Source organism: Zalophus californianus, chromosome 7, assembly GCF_009762305.2.
Source record: "Zalophus californianus isolate mZalCal1 chromosome 7, mZalCal1.pri.v2, whole genome shotgun sequence".
Lineage (NCBI taxonomy): Eukaryota > Metazoa > Chordata > Mammalia > Carnivora > Otariidae > Zalophus > Zalophus californianus.
In genome coordinates this window covers 130,227,685-130,244,191 of record NC_045601.1, presented here as the reverse complement: position 1 = coordinate 130,244,191, position 16,507 = coordinate 130,227,685, and the positions used below count along the sequence as shown (strand labels likewise).

General features: G+C 42.7%; 1 protein-coding gene across 5 annotated transcripts in view; it reads right to left on the bottom strand.

Moving 5' to 3' along the window:
* GCNT2 (glucosaminyl (N-acetyl) transferase 2 (I blood group)) overlaps positions 1-16,507 on the bottom strand; it is an 89,672-nt gene that overhangs the window by 43,343 nt on the left and 29,822 nt on the right. The gene's annotated exons all lie outside the window — the stretch shown is intronic.

Sequence of the window (16,507 nt, the reverse complement as noted above, 5' to 3'; positions counted from 1 at the left end):
TTAAAAAAAGGAGTAGTCTAAGGGCCCCTGGGTGGCTCGGTTGGTTGGGCAACTGCCTTCGGCTCGGGTCATGATCCTGGAGTGCCAGGATCGAGTCCTGCATCGGGCTCCCTGCTCGGCGGGGAGTCTGCTTCTCTCTCTAACCCTCCCCCCTCTCACGTGCTCTCTCTCTCTCTCATTCTCACTCTCTCAAATAAATAAATAAATCTTTAAAAAAAGAAGAAAAAAGGAGTAGTCTATCCAAGTGGTGGAAAGTGAATCTGGCTAAGAAGCCTTCTTCTGCATCTTCTCCACCTGCTACGCCACGTAGCACAACCTCATTCTTCTGGGGTCCTACTCCTTTTCCTATTTCCCTAGAAGTAGGAGTCTTCGGGTAGCAAAGTTCTCTCCCTTCTGGGGTGAACTGCCCAGATTTCATTCTAATTGCCCACACAAAAACAAAAGTAAAAACCAAACACAAAACACAAACAAAAATTTTTATCTTTGGTTATATTCTGTTAAATTTCAAGAACAGAATAGGTGACTTTTTTTTTTTAAGATTTTATTTATTTATTTGAGAGAGAGAATGAGAGATAGAGAGCACGAGAGGGAAGAGGGGCAGAGGGAGAAGCAGACTCCCCGCTGAGCAGGGAGCCCGATGTGGGACTCGATCCCGGGACTCCGGGACCATGACCTGAGCCGAAGGCAGTCGCCCAACCAACTGAGCCACCCAGGCGCCCAGAATAGGTGACTTTCTATGCAACTTTTCTAAATGTCTCCTTTGAGAAAAAAAAAAGATTGTAGATTCATGAAGAGAACTTGCATGTCCAAGGTCTGTCCAGATCTGGGATAGTCTTCTGCCACCTTTCTGACACTAACTACCTCCAAACTCCTCCATCTCCGTACTTTTGAACATCAAACTGACATTGCAGGGGATGGTATTTCTATTAAGAGACAGTATTTTTTTTTTTAATTTGGCAGTTTCATTTATTAAATAAACCACAAACCTTTTACCAGATAGCATTACTCAGCAAGGCAATGGCTAATTTACAATCACTAATTGTACTGGAAGAGGCCTTGAAGCAAACATCTCCACTTTTTTTTTTTTTTTTAAGATTTATTCATTGGGGTGCTTAGGTGGCTCGGTCAGTTGAGCATTCCACTCTTTGGTTTTGGCTCAGGTCACGATCCTAGGGTCATGGGATTGAGCCCTGTGTTGGGAATCTGCACTCAGCAGGGTGTCTGTTGGAGATTCTAAGAGACAGTATTTTATCATTCAGCAGCTGCCAGAGAACTGTATCTTGAAGATACTCCTTATCTTTTGAACATTTTCAAATAAGTGGAAAACAAAACCGTCTTAAAATAGAGATAGGCAGTGGCTCCCTCCAACTTCTACTTTTAATAGCCCTATTAAATTCTTGACTCGTGTTCAGTTTATTCAATCCACTCTCCTACTAACTTTTTTCCCACAGAACCTGTCATTAACTTGAGTTTAGACAGTTCATTAGGGCAGAGGGCTTGGATCAATCCCAAAAAGCAGACACTTCTTCTTTCCTAGACATTAAAATGCTGGAACAAATTTTTCTCCAAGATATGTCCTGTGTTTGCACTTCATTGAAGATCTTTGCATTTGATTTCTCCCACTGGTTAAAGTGGTTTTAGATTCAGATTTTATGTGTACTGATTTATCCTTTTAAATGACTTCCTTAAACTCTATCTTTTCTCCTCAAAAACAATGGAAAAATTGTTATAAATAGAGTAGGCTTGGCCCCAGTCTGCTTTGGTTAGGGCCCTTGTGACTGATAGTGCAGTTTCAATCACTACCCTTCAACCAGTCTTCAGTATGATGAACCTGCATAACTGAGTGGTTTGATTATAACCTGTTTCCAGTTTATTGATCAGTGCTGTTCTATGGAACATAAATATCTTGATCCTGAGATGACCTGGGCATTGGGAAGTGAGTAGGAATGTGCTGGGGCAGCGCTTAGGGTAACCATCTGTCCAGTTTGCCCAAGATGGAGAAATTTCTGGGGCATGTAGGATTTTCAGTGTTAAAACTGGGAAAGTCCTGGGCACACCAGGATGAATTGGTCATCCTAGACACCAGCAGTCCTGCCCACTCACAGCTGAGAGATATTTGCTTAAAGAGTATTCAGTAACTGATCAGTGTGTGGGGCATCTGGGTGGTTCAGTCGGTTAAGCCTCCGACTTTTGATTTCAGCTCAGGTCATGATCTCAAGGATGTGAGATCAAGCCCCGCCCCCCACGCCCCATGCTGAGCGTGGAGCCTGATTAAGATTCTCTGCCCCTCTGCCCCTCCTCTCCCTCCCTCTCTCTCTCTCAAAAAAAAAAAAAAAAAAAAAGGAAAGAAAAGAAAGGCTAAAAAAAAAAAAAAAAATACCAGGGGCGCCTGAGTGGCTCAGCTGGTAAAGCATCTGACTCTTAATTTCAGCTCAGGTCATGATCTCAGGGTGATGAGATCAAGCCCTGCATTGGGCTCCTCACTCAGTGGGGCTCCGTGCTCAGTGGGGAGTCTGCTGGAGATTCTTTCTCTCTGCCCCTCTCCCTGCTCATGAGCTTGCACGTGCTCTCTTTCTCAAATAAATAAATCCTTAAAAAAAAAAATAACTGATCAGTGTGGAAGGGAAAGAAATGTTTAAGCCATTGATCAGGGTGGGGGAGCATGCAGACCATCAAAAGTCTGCAAACTGTAAAGCATTAAAACTACATAACCCTTCCCTACATATCCCAAACCACTGAGGAATGGGGACAAAATGATTAGCATTTGTGGGATAGCTTCACAGTGAACCAAAAAGAACACACATAAATTGTACTACCCACATAGATGTTCCCCACTGGATATAAGAATGTCTTAATAAGAACCTACATAATGAAGGGAGAACCCAAAAGGAAAATAACTGTTATTATAGTGTCAACGGATTCTGAAATCCCCTCCCCTCCACATCCCATGTGACTTGAGAGGTCTTTCTGTGAACACGAGACTAATAGAAAAATATGGGGGTCTTATGAATGGAAACACTTATTTTAACATTTGCAATAAATTGGGCAACAAAGCCAGAAAATGTTTCTTATTTACGGAGCAGCAGAGTCAACCAGCCATTTGAGCTCTCTGACTCTCATTTCCCAAATTTGTACAACCTTAGGATTGGAAGTAGATGCTCCCTCGGGCTTCTTTCAGCTCTAAATGCTGTGATTATTCTAAATTCTGCCCAGAATAAAGAGGAGGCTGTTTTTACAGGAAAACTGCACTGGGGAGTTTTTTCTGGATTCACTAAGTGCAGGGGAAAGTCCAAAATGTGGTAGGATAACTGACCCGTGATAAAATCAAGAAGACTTGAAGGCGGGTGGAGGGCAGTTAGCTCAGACAGACCAAAGTCCGGGGAGAGGTGAAGCCAGATGGGGGTGTGCAGCCTCTCCAAGAGACCACTGGACACCTAGCCAGGACTTCGGGGTCTAAGCTGGGCAGTTTTCAGGTGGGATGTGGGAGAGCGTTTGGAGTCCCAGGCAGGAGGGCCTTCTTTTTGTAGACCCCAGGGAGCTCTGACTTGAAGACAGAATTACAGATTTTCATGAAGGAGGAATCCTGTGAGGATTGAGGCTAAGGAAGGGGGTGGGGAAAGAGGAAGTGTCTAGAAGGGACTTAGGATGGCAGGAAGCTAACTGCATTAGGATGATCTGAGTGTCTTCAGTTTGCTTAGAAAAAAAAAAAAAGGTAGTTTGGGGGCTCCTGGGTGGCTTAGACAGTTGAGTGTCCGACTTTTGATTTTTGCTCAGGTCATGATCTCGGGATGGTGGGATCAAGCCCTGCATTGGGCTCTGTGCTCAGTGGGGAGTCTGCTAGAGATTCTCTCTCTCCCTCTCCCTCTGCCCCTGCCCTGCTCGCATGCACACGTGCACCCATGCTCTCTCTCTCTCTTTAAAATAAATAAATCTATATAAAAATGGCAGTTTTACTCCCCAAATGTTCACAATTAAGTTCTGATCTTTTAAATCTGGCTGAAAAGAAAAATTATAGGGAATCAATATCATCCATCTATTTTCTGAAAACATGGCACTGACATAGATACAGGATAAATATATTTTGGGGAAAACCTGACACTCATGGCTTTGTCCAAAAACATCTCAAGAAAGAATGTCAAATACTCTGCAAGTCAGAGGATGAGATAAAGACAGGGTTGTAAACAGCTCTGGCACTAAGAAACCACACTAAGAAATGGTTAGTTAGGAAAGTAACTAATATATCTACTGCTTTGGATGTAACTTTCTAAGATTGCAAATTGTCTACTCTGAGGTTCAGAGAAAAAAAAAGTCACCCAAGATCTTAACAAGGTCATTTCCCTAACCAACTGATGAGGGTTTTTTTCCATCAAAGAAGCAGCCTTATGGGGTGCCTGGGTGGCACAGTTGGTTGAACGTTCAACTCTTGGTTTCGGCTCAGGTTGTGATCTCAGGGTATAGGGATGGAGCCCTGCATTGGGCTCTACACTCAGCTGGGAGTCTGCTTAAGACTTTCTCTGCTCCTCCCCACTGCGTGCTCTCTCTCTCAAATAAAAAATAAATATTTTTTTAAAAAGCAGCTTTAGGTAAAAAAATTAAAAATTTTAAAAATTTTAAAATTTAAAAAATTAAAATAAATAAATAAAAATAAATAAATAAAAAGTAAAAATAAATAAATAAATAAAAAGCAGCCAGGGGCCTCTACTGTTGGGCTGTTCTTTTTACTTCTTTGGTGCAGAATAAGGCACGAGTTTGGTAAACTCAAAGATGGTAGACCTCGGATTGAAGCATAGTCTGGCTTGAACCCATACTGCTCCCAAAATAAGCTTGGCATTGGGAAGCATTCCCAAGGTGAGCAAGATGCTTTGGAAAAACTGAAGAGGAGATACCAGTCCCATTGCTGTTGACCAGGAGCAGAAAGGACTTCAGGAAATGTCCCAGAAAGACTGAACATGGCTAGAAAATGCTGTCTGAAGTTGATCCCTCAGAACGTGGCAAAGTAATCTAGGTTGTGTGTGTGTGTGTGTGTGTGGTGTGTGTGTGTGTGTGTGTGTGTGTGTGTGATGATGGGGGTGGAGGGGATGACGGTTTGCGGATGACTGAGCAGCAGGGCTGAGCAGCATATTAAAAATTATTTCTATTTAGAAAGAACAACACTGGAATTATCACAATCCTGGATTTCAAGATATACTACAAAGCTGTAGTAACCAAAACGGTATGGTACTGGCACAAAAATAGACACATAGATCAATGGAACAGAGTAGAGGGTCCAGAAATAAACCCACACGTATATGGTCAATTAATCCATGGCTAAGGAGGCAATAATATACAATGGGGGAAAAGGTAGTCTCTTCAACAAGTGGTGTTGGGAAAACTGGACAGCTATATGCAGAAGAATGAAATTGGCTTTTGTACACCATATACAAAAATAAACTCAAAATGGATTAAAGACCTATATGTGAGGCCTGAAATGATAAAATTCCTAGAATAAAATGTATGCAGTAATTTCTTTGACATCAGCTGAACATTTTTTCTAGCTATGTCTCTTCAAACAAGAGAAACAAAAACAAAATTAAATGATTGGGACTACACCAAAATAGTTTTGCACAGTGCAGGAAAGCAGTAAAAGACAACCTACTGAAAGGGAGACGATAATTGCAAATGATATATCTGATAAGGGTTAATAGCCAAAGTATACAAAGAACACATAAACTCAACACCAAAAAATCCTATCTGATTAAAAAATGGGCAGAGGACCTGAATAGACATTTTTCCAAAGAAAAAATACAGATGAACAATAGACACATGAAAAGATGCTCAACGTCACTCATCATCAGGGAAATGTAAATCAAAACCACAATGAGATATCACCTCAGACCCATCAGAATGGCTAAAATAAAAAACATAAGAAATAACAAGTGTTGGCGAGGATGTGGAGAAAGGGAACCCTCGTGCACGGTTGGTGGGAATGCAAGCTGGTGCAGCCACTGTGGAAAACAGTATGGAGGGGCCTCAAAAAATTAAAAATAGACTTCCATATGATCCAGTAATTCCACACTGGGTATTTACCCGAAGAAAAAAACCCACTAATTTGAAAAGAAAGACATAGGCACCCTTATGTTTATTCCAGCATTATTTACAATAACCAAGATGCAGACGCAATCCAAGTGTCCATCTATAGATGAATGGATAAAGATGTGGTATATATATATATACAATGGGATATTACTCAGCCACAAGAAAGAATGAAATCTTGCCATTTATGATAATAGGGATGGACCTACAGGGTATAAAGCTAAATGAAATAAGTCAGCCAGAGAAAGACAAATGCCATAGGATTTCACTCACAAGTGGAATTTAAGGAGAAAAAAAAAAGTACAAAGAAAACAGAGACAAACAAAAACCCAGACTCTTAAATACAGAGAACAAACTGGTGGTTGCCAGAGGGAAGGTTTGGGGTGAGGGGGGAATGTTAATAGATCAAGGGGATGAAGAGCACACTTACCTTGATGAGCACTGAACAATGTATAGAATTGTTAACTCATTATATTATACACCTGAAACTAATGTAACAGTGCATGATAATTATACTTGAATAAAAAATTATGTCCTTTTAAATCAATTCAGTAACTATTCCTATCCCACTGGATGCTCACTATGTTGGGCTGCCAAAAATATAAAAGACCCAAAAAGAGATTAGATAGTGCAGTCAGGGTAATATGATATTCACATTCAAAATGTAGAGAAGATTATAGAATGACATGAAAGAGTTATGACAAAGGTTTACAAAGTGTATAATTGAAAAAAAAAAATCAGGGGAAGCTTCCTAAATGAAAGCCATTGAATGTGGACATAGTAAAACCATTATTTAAATGTGAGAGATGGAGGAGAATGGCCTATGTAGAGAGAATGACCTGAAGAAGAAAAGTGCCAAAGGCAGGAGCACAAGGCCCAGTGGTTTTTCTGGGAAAGCAGCAGTGGGAACTGACAATGAGGTGATAGTTACTAGGAATATGCTGGCAGGCAACATGCCACATTGAGATGTCTGTACAGAGTAATTTAATAAGCTGTGGGAACTCCTTAAAGCACTTGGGATTGAGAAGTTATTCCTAGAGCCATGCCTTCATGAGAAAAATATGTCAAGAGTGTTAGAATGGTTTGAAGAGAGAGACCTGGGCTAGAGAGTGCACTTGGACGGGTCTAACGACCTACTAGAGTGGCATGATGGGCTGGGGTTATAGTGCTAGCGATGGGAACAGGGTGGGTGATACTCGCTAGAAACCATCCCAGACAGAATGTACAGAATGTGCTGATTAGATATGGGGTGGAAAGCCATTGGCTAACAGGAGAGAAAGGAGGTGGCAGTCACAGAGATTCTCTAGAAGTGGGTTTGTGGGGAGTAGAGAGGTGGAAGGGGGAGCATGCCAGTGGGAGCCTCAGGAAGAGCTAGCCAATAGATGGGGAGAAATGTCTGGGAGGGCCTGGGGGCCACGATGATTCATCAGTACCCAAGCCGTGATGAGCTGCAGACGTAAATTAGAATCACCAAGGGAGAGAGAACATTAAGAGCCGAAAAAGCAAGCTGAGGAAAGACCCCAGGGGGATGCTTATTGAAAATTCAAATTTCCCTAATTCTGAATTTCTCTGAGAATAGTGACTCTAAAATCAACTATTAACCAAGTTTCAACTGAATAGTTGGTAACCAAGAGTAAGAAAAGAACAAAATTATCCATTTAAATACAAGTTTCTCAAAGAGGGATTTAAAAGCAATGCCCTTTAACACATTTGGCAACATGAGAGCCTTTATTGAATCATAGCTGAAAAAGTTAAAAATAGAACTACCCTATGATTCGGCAATTGCACTGCTAGGTATTTACCCAAAGAATACAAAAATACTAGCTCAAAGGGGTGCATGCACCCCGATGTTTAGAGCAGCATAATCTACAATAGCTAAAGTACGGAAATAGCCAAAGTGTCCACCGACTAATGCACGGATAAAGAAGATGTAGTATCTATATACGATGGAATATTACTCAGCTATAAAAAGAAAAAAAAAATCTTACCGTTTTCAATGGCATGGATGGAGTTAGAGTTAAGAGAAATAAGTCAGAAAAAGACAAATACCACATGATTTCATTCATATGTGGAATTAAGAAACAAAACAAACAAAACAAACGAGCAAAGGGAAAAAAAAGACAGAGAGGCAAACCAAGAAACAGACTCAACTCTAGAGAACAAACAGATGGTTACGGGAGGGAATGGGGGTGGATGAAACGTGAAGGGGATTAAGGAGGGCACTTGTGATGAGCACCAGGTGCTGTAGGGAAGTGTTGAATCACCATATTGTACACCTGAAACTAATATTACACTGTATGTTAACTAACTGGAATTTAAATAAAATTTAAAAAGATAATGTACCTCTTCAAGTACGTAACAAATTAAAAATAAATCAATAAATAAAACTAGATAGTCCTCAAGAAAAAAAATTTCCATAACAAAGTATTGTTCAAGGACTACTGGCTTTTGGTCTTTGATAATTATCTCTTTGTGGCTCTTACCCTATCTGCCTTTCTAAGTAAAAATGATTTTTATTATTTATTTATTTTATTGAGAGAGTGAGAGAGAGCACGGGCGGGGGGGGGTAGCAGGGGGAGGGACAGAGGGAGAGGGAGAAGCAGATTCCCTGCCGAGCAAGGAGCCCGACACTCAACTCGATCCCAGGACCCTGGGATCATGACCTGAACTGAAGGCAGACCCGCTAACTGACTGAGCCACCCAGGTGCCCCTAAAAATGACTTCTAGAGAAGAATGATTCTATATATTCACTGTAGGGAGGAGAGAGAACACTGGATTAGCCCTAAAACAATCTGAATTCGTATTCTGAGTTTGCTGATTACTAGCCATTCAATAAATTCAAGACATACTGAGAGAAAGATATGCATCCTACAGGGAGTTTAGGTTGCCAAGTCAGTGTATAAAGCGGAAACAACATACAGTCAAAATTCCTCTGGAGAAATCCCTTGGGAATGTGCCACATTAAGATGACAGGGAGTCTCCATAATTCTAACATGACTGATTTTCCCTTTAATCTTGGTCCAGATGGTGGTTTCTTCTAACAAGCACTGAATGAAGAAGTTGGCTCTAGTTGAGGAGCTATCTTATGAGATATACACAGTATCTTTAACATTAGGGAGCCATGGGAACCAAGGCCCATCATGGGAATAAGCAGAATCCACCTCATGCTCACTCTCCAGACAAACTGGGCGGAATGGAGGGCAGGGTGGGATGGCCAAAACCATCTAAATTTACACATTGTATGTGCATGCACGCACTCGCGTGTGTGTGTGTTTGTGGGTATGTGTGAATACAGTTGAGTTTACACAGGTTAAATGAATATAAGTTGAGACTCCATTGTATTGAGCATTGCTCATGTACCAGGGATTGTGTTAGGTATAAAGAAAAGAAAAATTAGCAGGTACAGGTTCTACCTTTGAAGCTCAGTCTAGATGGCCACTGAGAACACAAACACAGCATTCCAAGACTACTAATAGTACAGTATGATACAGGAGAAGTGAGTCCACAGGAGCGAGAATTACGAAAGTCTTTTTAGAGAGTGACTATAAGCTGAATCTGAAAAGAAAAGCATATGTCAGTCAAATGAGGGAGAGGGAGGAAAAGTCCAGAGCATCCTGTCAGGGGGACTGGCATGAGTCAAGGCAGGGCGGGTGGGAGTGGCACATTTGGGACTCACAAGTCGTCCAGTAGAGCTGGAGCACAGTATGGGATGGGGTACGTAGCAAGAAAAGGTGCTAGAAAGGCTAAGAGTGCCCTGTGCCCAGTGAAGGGCTGGGATGTTATTTTCGAGGTGATGAGGATGCATTGAAGGTCGTCAAGGAGAGAGAGGATCGAATGATCAGTTTTTATAAAGGTCATCCTGACGCTATGGAGAATGGGTTAAAGCAGGCTGAGAATGGAGTCGGGGAAAACACAGTTGACCGTTGAACAATGCAAGGGTTAGGGGTGCCCACCCCTGTTCAGGAGAAAATCCACATACAACTTTGGACTCTTCCAAAACTTAACTACTTATAGCCTACCTCTGACTGGAAGCCTTACCGATGACAACCAGTCAACACTTATTTTGCATCGGATACGTATCATATGCTCTATCCCAACAGTAAAGTCACCTGGACAAAAGAAAATGTCATTAAGAAAATCATAAGGAAGAGAAACTACGTTTACAGCACTGGATTGTTAAAAAGTCCACGCGTCAGTGGACCCACACGGTTCGAACCCACGTCGTTCACGGGTCAGCTGCAGTTAGAAAGAAACGAGACGGTCATAGGAGAGAGACAAGGGGACACAGATGGTAGCACTGGAAGCGGAGAAGAGCCAGATTCCGTTTATTGACTGTTTAGTCTGTATCCGGCGCTATGCCAAGAACGTGTACTCATCATCTTGCTTTTTCTGCCAGGAACCCTAGGAAGCTGGAGTTGCTAGTTCGTGTCATCCCCGTGGCCATCCCGCGAGGGCCTGGCCCACCTCATCCCAGCTCCAGCCCCCACCGTCCTGCTCCCCTAGGACCTTTGCAAGCCCCGCCCCTCCACCTGGCACCTTTTTCTCAAGGGCATGGCTGGCTCACTCTCATTTAGGAGGAACAGCTCCTGTGCTCCTTTCTCCAAGAAGGCTTCCCCAACCCACCCCATTTTGAAGCAGGTCCCTTTCTGGACCAGCCTGTCTTTCCTTCATAGCGCTTACCATAACCTCTAATTACCTTATCTGTCTGCTTATTCTTATCTATGTTCCCCGTCTAGAACAAACGCTCCATGAGGCTAGGGGCCTTCTTTGTCTCACTCGCTACTATATCCCCATACCTAGCATGGTACCTAGGTGCTCAATAAATATTTATTAAGTGAATATGCATTTTATAGATGAAGACATAGTAGAAACAAGAACAATAATAAAAATTAACACTTAAATAGGTGCTGGGCACCAGTCCAGTTCATTTAAGCCTCATATACTTGAGATAAATGTTATTTTCCCTATTTTATAGATGGGGAAACAGAGGCCCGCAAAGGTAGGCAACCTGTCCAAAGTCACACAACTTGTAAATGCCAAAGCAGGGCTCCAGATCCAGGCCGTCTGGCTACAGGCTCCATGCTTTCAATACCTTTGCTCTACGACTCGAAGCTGGTGCTTTTTCGTAAGTGTCGGGCCATGTGGCTGGGGACGGAGGAACTACGATTCCCACCTGGGTCTCTCCAAGTCTTGGAACCCAAGCTCCAGGGAAAGCCAGATCCACAGGGATGGGGCGGTGAGAGAGCGAGAGAGTGGGAATCTAGCCTGTGGGGCGGAGCTCAGAGAGGACCCTGTGGGATTCAAGGGCACGCAAAGGTGAGGGTGTAGGCTGAGGTCTGAGCGTGCAGGATTTGAGGTTCTCATTGTACCCATTCTCTCCTTCGCTGTGCCTTTTACTTTTGGAGGAAAGGCACATTATTCAACTGTTCCGATTCCACCTTCTCGTTGATAAAATGTGGGTTTAAGTACTGACCGGACAAGATTCTTGTGAAGATTAAACTAAGATAAGGCAGACCCATTGTTAGATGTACAGTAAATAGTCCCCTCATTTTTCCTGTTACCTCCCACTCACAGGAAAAAGCCCAAGTTCCAGGAAAACGGGCTAACTATCCAGATGACACAAGGAACAAGAGAGAACACTCTTGGGTGTGGGTCCAGCCATCTAACCATTCCACAAACTTTTTTTTTTTTTAAGATTATTTATTTATTTATTTGACAGAGAGAGACACAGCGAGAGAGGGAACACAGCAGGGGGAGTGGGAGAGGGAGAAGCAGGCTTCCCGCGGAGCAGGGAGCCCGATCATGACCCGAGCTGAAGGCAGACACGTAACGACTGAGCCATCCAGGCGCCCCTAACCATTCCACAAACTTAACAAGACCTACAATGAGCCAAGTTTTGTCTTTGGAACACTTGCACTTTTTGCAATAATTAAATGAAGAATTCATCAAACTAGGTACATTTTAATCTAAATGTATAACACAAGTCTCCCCTCTCCTTCTAGATGTTTCTTTTTATTCTTACTTCTTGCTAGGTATATGAGGTATTTATCTTTGGACAAGTCCCATGTTTTAGTCTTCAAGTTTCTCATCTGCAAAATGGGAACGGTAGTCCTTTTACAGGGGTCTTATAAGGATTAAAGATCATGTGTAAGTACTTTTGCAAAATAAGTACTCTCCAAACATAACAAAGGAACGTTATTAAAAATGTTTTTATGGGAGTGCCTAGCTGGCTCAGTTGGTAGAGCATGTGACTCTTTTATTTTTATTATTATTTTTTAAAGATTTTATTTATTTATTTGACAGAGAGAGACACAGTGAGAGAGGGAACACAAGCAGGGGGAGTGGGAGAGGGAGAAGCAGGCTTCTGGCCAAGCGGGCAGCCCGATGCGGGGCTCGATCCTAGGACCCTTGGATCATGACCTGAGCCAAAGGCAGATGCTTAATGGCTGAGCCACCCAAGCGCCCCTATTTTTATTATTTTTTAAATATTTTATTTATTTATTTTTGAGAGAGAGAGAAAGAGAGAGGGAGAGCACAAGCGGGCTGGGGAGGGACAGAAGGAGAAGCAGACCCCCTGCTGAGCAGTCCTGATGCAGGACTCAATCCCAGGACCCTGGGATCATGACCTGAGCTGAAGGCAGCCACTTAAATGACTGAGCCACCCAGGTACCCTGAGCATGTGACTCTTGATCTCGGGGTTGTGGGTTTGAGCCCCACGTCGGGTGTAGAGCTCACTTAAAAATAAAGTCTTAAAAAAATATGCTTTTATGAGGCAGAAGGGATATGCTTCTTGAGATCATGCCACTTCCACAAAAGTAACTTAATTAGTATTCTCCAAATTACAATTGCTCAAGGCCTTAAAGTTTTATATCTCAACTAAATCTTGCCCTTCTAATACCAGGTGGAGATAATCATTAACACCCTGCCCTCAGGACAAGGGACCATTTTGCTGTGGTCTAAGGAGCCACCTTCTACCATAGCCTGCCCCCTTGGGAAAGTGACCTAAGAAAGGCTGGTCAACATTCTTCATCCCCCTGCCCCAGTTTGGTTAGGGATAGGGATTTGGACCAAGCAGGACCAATCTGAGGACTCCCCTACACTGTTGCTGGAACTCTCAGGAAAAAGATTTTCTTGTCCCCCAGGAGTGCCAGGGGTCAGAACCACGTACCCAGAGCTACTTCTGGCCATCTCTGACACCATGTGGGGAGAACCTGCCTGAATGGGGCCAACACAGAGAGAGAGCTAGGGTCACCAGCTCGTCCCAGTTTGCCAGGACTTTTCTGATGGTAGCACTGAGAGTCCCGTACCTAGGACCTCCCTTTAGCTCTGGGCAAACAGGAACAGTTTTTCACCTCCTAGAAAGACCACCTGGCAAGAAAGAGTCCTGAATATATTGTTTCCACTCTCGATCCAGCTTTATTTGGAGCCCTTTGAGCATTTCAATTCTGTGACCCAGTGGGTTCTGGTGTCTATTTTAGCAACTTTGAGTTGTGTTTCTGCCATTTGCCACTTAAGGAGTCAGAGCACACTCCCAAAGAATGTGCACATATAAATAAAACTCGAAGTTAAAGAAGCAAAATAAGTGGAAGTAGGAAACATGCTATTTTTAGATTTGAAAAATGCAGAAATGTGATCATGCAGTCACTTCTGAGGTTGAGATAATTTATTTGAAGAAGGGGCTCTGAAAAAAAAATGTATACAAAATGGAAAAAGGGAGAGAGGCAAACGAAAACATTCTTATGGAAGAAAAACCTCATGGCATGAGAAAGGTCAGAGTAATTCATGGGCAAAAATTCAAAAGAACAAACTTACATAGCGAGGGGGTTAAACAAAATAGCTGGGAAAAAAAAATAACAGCTTTGCTTTTCCATTGAAGATGGACAATTTGGTCAAGGGAATGACCTGCAAAAAACAAGCCCAGCAGCTGTTTCTGCAGATACTGATCAATTTCACAAGATTTAAAGCAAAAATCTAAATGGCCTCTGGCTCTCCACCATGGGGCAGGGAGGCCAAAGACAGTGCTATAGGAATAACCAAAAAAGCTTGAGAACATCGTCTTTGGACTATGGCTAGCAGAACCTGGTGCTCTGTAGTGTCGGTCAGAGAAGTGTTGAAATCTGCACTCCTGGAGGGTTTCCTCTGGGAATATGGCCAGAAGGGAGAGGTCTAGATAGTCTATCTCTATCGGAGCCGCACAGAGTGGAATGATAGCCCCCTCTGTCTGGCCTCCCCTGAAGAAGGATGAGAGACTGGGGCCTCTTCCCCAAGGGACTCTTTCTGGCTTGTTTCGATACCATTTCTAATTCCAGTGCAGAATGGAAAAAGTTGAAGTGTTGAAAACCAAGAGAGAAATCATTTTCTCAATAGAAAGATAACATGGGAGGAAAAAAAAAGCCAGTGAAGCTATGTGATTCAGGGCTACCTCTGTGAATATACTTTCCACTGAGTCTCACCAACTTTAAACTATTTTCACTTGGTTTTCTGATGTCATCTCATTAGAGGGAACTAGCCATTTTCGTGGTCTTGTTACTTTGGTGGGTGATTTGGGGAAACTGAGGCACCCCGGCATGGTCTTTCTAACACAACCACTTTAATTGAGGATGGTAGGAGAAAGAGAGGAAGGAACGTTTGAGGGAGGAAAGGAACAACACTATCTCTACTTGCACATTTTGCAAAAAAGATGTCAACACCCTACTTGCTGAAGGACTTTTCCTCTTTTCACATGACATTGAAAACAGAAGAGCTGATATCATTCGAAGTTGTCTGGTAGCAAAGAACCCCATTCACACACTAAATCTTAAGTCACAAGGAATAGTCGAGCTTAAAACCCGGTAGCTCCCTGAGTGTGTGATTGGATTTTACATTGCCTTTGAAGATGGAGACACCCAACATGGGCTAGAGCGTTTGATGATTTGTTTTTTTAAAAAAATAACTTGCAATTCAGGAAGCCCCACCTATAAGCAGGATATCCTTCTGCTTTCTCCCTGAACCAGGATGCCATTCAGCATCTAAGAAAGGAGTCAAAGCCACAGGAGATGTCACGCTATCCTGAAAAGCATCCCTTGCAGAATCAGACCTGAGGGATCACTGATTCTGGGCTGTGCTTGCCTTCCTCCCTGGGGGATGCTCATGGTGGAGCTCTCACCTCCGAAGGAAATGGAATACATTCGCCAAGGCTAATGGGCAACTGAGAATCCTGACTCACCAACATTTATTTCTACCTTCCTACAAATTCCTGATAGTCGCGTGCCAGGTGTTTATACGGTGCTGGGCAATGTGTCTTCTGCAAGGAAAGGCATAGGTAGAGACAAAGGGGGGTCTTCTTACCTGGGCCCTCATTTGGTAGTTGGGGAGATTTAAGGTTCCAAGAGGTTATGTGATTTACATGGAGTGACAGGGTCACTCCGAGAGGGCAGAAGCCAGCAAGCGTACCACACCACAAACCTATAGCAAAAATGGTTTCCTCTCCTGGGCTTATCTACATAACCATCTTGGTCTCCCACCTTGTCTATTTGACATGGCTGGAAAGGAGAAAGAGACTAAGGGGAAGAAAAAGAAAAAGGAGGGAGGTGAAAGATTCTTTTTTCCCTTGGTTTTCTTCTGTTGATTTGACATTGAGAAGATTGATCATCCACCTGTCACAATAACCACAGACATTTAACACCAGCCCCAATCCACATTTTTCTTCTTTTAAAAAGTGATGATTCAGGCTTTTGTTAAGTTAACAAAATGCCCTCACCTCAAACCATATGTAAGGAACCACATACATAGTACTGACTTTTTATCAATCAAAAGGGAATAGTGAGAATAGAAAGGGACTACATACTTAAATATGAAAATCAGCTCGACGTACCTAATGCTCCCAAATTATATGCCAATGATGGAACAGCAGACAAGAGGAGAAAAGATGGGGGCCAGACAGAGAGGGGAGGTCAGGAGAGCCCAAGCTCACAGTACAAGAGCAAACCCTATTCAACAGGCCAGTCACCCTGGAATTCACAGACCAAACACGGTATTTTCCAGAGAATGTTGGCATGTTTATTGCCCAGCAGGCTCTGCCCTGCAGCCTGAGAGCACCGACCAGTATTTCCAAGTTGGCAGCCCCCCAAAACCAGAACAATGATTGCTTTTCTCTTGCTATAATAATGCTGTTGAGTTCATCAGAGATCCATTTTGTATTTTTCATTGAGTCCAAAGCATGCGGTTTCCTTCAGAAGAAATCCTATCACGGTTTATGTAGTTTTAAAAATAACTGATCTGGTCCATTGGTAAAGGTAGAAATGTTTTGTTGAGAGAAGAAGGAGCTGCTCCTAGAATCTCCTTATTGATCTGAAGTAAAATGTTAAAAAAAACAACAACAAAAAAACAACCAACTCTATACATGTGATATAGTATATGCATGAATCCAAATATTTCTCAACTCACTAGGTCTTAG